General features: G+C 40.6%; 1 pseudogene; it reads right to left on the bottom strand.

Annotated features, from left to right (window-relative positions):
- Window positions 1–1,195: 1,195 nt before the first annotated feature.
- Window positions 1,196–3,382, bottom strand: LOC136404080 (STING ER exit protein pseudogene; annotated as a pseudogene).
- Window positions 3,383–3,473: the final 91 nt, after the last annotated feature.

The following is a 3,473-nucleotide window of genomic DNA, read 5'->3' on the forward strand; positions in this document are numbered from 1 at the left end:
CTATCTATCCAAAAAACTTGAAAACATTTATTCACAAAGATAAGTATTCCTATGTTCATTACAGCACTGTTCACAGTGGCTAAGACATGGAAACAACCTGTCTTGTTTGATAGATGATTAGATAAAGAAGATGTGGTAGACATATACTACGGAATACTACTCAGCCATAAGATGAAATACTGCTATTTGTGACAATGTGGATGGGCCCTGAGAGTATTATGCAAAGTGAAATAAGTCAGAAAAAACTAAGAACTATATGACTTCACTTGTGGGATATAAACCTGGAATTCACAGGCACAGACAAGAGTAGTGTTACCAGAGGGAAGGGGTGACGGGATAGTAAGGTAAAGGGGCCAAATAAATGGTGACAACACAATTTGACTTTGGGTGGTGAGCACACAATGCAATATACAGATCATATATCACAGTAATGTACACTTGAAACCAATGACACCCAATAATCTTTTTTTAAAAGTCTCATTAACTGAGATGGGGAAGAGTTAAGGAGGAGCTAGTGGGGCAAGAATAAAGAGGGTTTTTTTTTAGAACATTTTATCTTTGAGATACCTATTATGGACAACTAGAGAGAACCAGCAGGCAGTTTGATATGTGGGACTAGAGTTCAAGAGAGATCAGGGCTAGAATACAAATTTAGGAATCTTCTAGTTAGACATAGTATTTTAAAAAGTGAAACTGGACAAGGTGGAAAAGCTGGTTAGAAGAGGAAGGCCTGAGCCACTTTCCCATAGAGGCTGGAGAGTAGAGAAGGAGCTGGGAACCAACACACAAAAAATAACAAACTTGAGTGGCTACTACACAGAAGAGTAAGGAAGAGGAAAAGGCAGAGTGTATGCTATTTTAGAAGCCATTATTTCATGAAGAAAGTGGTTAAGTGGATCAGATATTAGTGGTTGGTCCAAGAAGATGAGGACAGAGAATTGATTGTTTCCCCTGGATTTTAAGCATTGTTATTTTTAAAAGTTGGCATAGTACTCATATAAGAAATGATCCCACAATTCCCTAAAATTGTAACATTCATTACTCAGAGGTGAATAAAAACTTTTTTTAGTGAAGAATGATCATTCTTCAGAACAAAATAATATGAACATAGCCTGGAATAGAGATGGATAGGGAAATGAACAGAAAAAAAAATAACTTTTTTTTTTAAACTTTAAACATTTTATTAAAAGCTACTTTAGAAACTAAAGACATTCAAGTACTGATCTATTCATAGTTTCCACACAACTAAAGGAGTTGACATCAAATGGACAAAAAATAGTAACTCTTTAGAAAGCAGGTCAGATGGACTAAAAGACCTCAATGAATGTAGGAAGCAACATAAAGCCTTCTGCTGGGGCATAAAGGTAGGAACTAGTCCATGCAGTCAAGAAAAAGTTCTTTTGTCTCCTGGTCTAAATGCTTGCCTCTAGTCAAAGAAAGGTCCTGGTCATTTGAACTGGTTGTCAATCAAAGTCCCCTTCATTTTTGCTTTCCTGGCTTCCAGTTCAGCCAGCTCTTGCAGCCGCCTTTTGCTCATGCCTTTGCGCTCCAGCTGTTTTTCAATCACTTTGGCATTCTGTGCATATGAGTCAGCAACTTCCCTAGCCTCAATCTCCTCTTCCTCTTCATCAATAGTAGACACAGTGACAGAGCTGAACTTGCCCATGTCTTTAGTCCGTTTGGTCATCATCACCTTCTTAGGAGGCTCTTGCTTCTGAGTATATATATTCATTTTTCCAAAACCCTGGCCAAACTTGACTACTGCTCCATCCACAATGAAGGTCACAGGAGCGTTCTTTGGCTGGGACTGGTAGAAGAGTGGCAGTCCACACTTTGCACACTTCTTCCTGTACTGTCGTTCAATGCCTTCAGGCCTGCGAAGATACATCGTCTCCTGGTCTTCTGTGTTACAAAATTTGTGGGCGTGTTTGGCAGCATCAATCACCCGGGACCGATCCCTGGGCCTCATGGGCAATTTCTCCAACTGACAGTCCAGCACCAGAACCATCTGGCCGCACAAACAGTAGTAGACATGGAGAGGCTTCTCGCCATCCTCATATTCCTCCCGGTCCCGTGTGTAGGAGCAGGCAACTGACCGGGACACCACTTTAGGCATAGTTCACAGGAGAAGACCACAAACTCAACACCAAAAAATAAGGACCACGCAGAAATCAAGGTGACTTCTAATTGAAGGTGGGAATCAAAGTGTTAAGAAACTTCAGAATAAGCCTTGGCTGGGTGGCTCAGTTGGTTAAAGCATTGTCCCCATGCGCCACGCCTGTGGTTCAATCCTGGGTCAGGGCATATACAAGAATCAACCAATGAATGCATAAGTAGATGGATCAACAAGTCGATGTTTCTGTGTCTCCTCTCTCTAAAGTCAATAAATAAAAAAAAATACTTATTAAAAAAAAGCTTCAGAGTAAAGTTAAAAGGCAAGGCATAAGGGGAAAATACAAATATTTACAAAATCCATAAAAATAGTGTACAAAAAGGGTTAGTACTAATGTTAAAAAAAATCTAGCAATTTAATAAACTACCCCCTAAGAAAAAATGAAAGCTATAAATAGGAAATTCACAAAAGAAATACAAATGCCCAATAAATATAACTGAAGATTGTACACTGATATTGTAAGAACCAAAAAAAAACCCGGCCAAGCACAACCTAGTCAAAGAAACTTTATCTAATGCATTACTCTATTATCAAAAAATAATGGGAATTTAAAAAGGACTGGATTAGAAGACTTGGAAATAAATGTCATAAAATATTAATAGTAGAATAGTTTCGTTGTTCATTAAGGTAAGCACTTCTCCCTTCCTAGTATTTTTTTTTTTTTTCATTTTGGCCCCTACCGCAAAAGGCGGGGGAACAAAAAGTAAAATGTCTTTAGACTTTGGTTGGCATATCTGCTAAAAAGTGTCTCGCAGGACTCCTAAATTATCGGCATATTTCATTCCGGCCTCCTGCTGCACCTAGTACAGAACGCCGTTGCAGTGTGGATTGCGCTATATTCTTACAGAAAGTTTTGGTAATAAGTGCGACCCTGGTGTTGCTTCATATCACGTATAAAATACGTCATGAGTTCAGTAACTACTATTGTGCACACATAAAATGTGCACAGAACAGTCTTCGGTATTCTCTCTCCCATCCCACCCACCATCTTAAGTTTTGACTTGAGACAAACGTCCAACTCCTATTTTTCCCCATTCCAGGGAGAGGATTACAGAGAAACGTACGGGGAAAACAGGTACGTCTGAGGTTAGAAATCCAGGTCTTCCTACAGGAACCCCATTGAGATGTAATTCTGAGGCGGCTACTGGTCCTCCCGCCAAAACTCAAGTTTCAAGTCGCCTCCAACCAGGTCGCCTCCACCTTCACGGTTCCCTCGTCTCACCCGCGGAAGTAGCGCCGTCCTAGCCCCGCCCATCCCCGCCCCATAGCGTGACGTCACCACGCCGCCGTGCGCCGCGCC

This window comes from Saccopteryx leptura, chromosome 4 (genome assembly GCF_036850995.1).
Source record: "Saccopteryx leptura isolate mSacLep1 chromosome 4, mSacLep1_pri_phased_curated, whole genome shotgun sequence".
In the NCBI taxonomy this organism is placed as follows: Eukaryota; Metazoa; Chordata; class Mammalia; order Chiroptera; family Emballonuridae; genus Saccopteryx; species Saccopteryx leptura.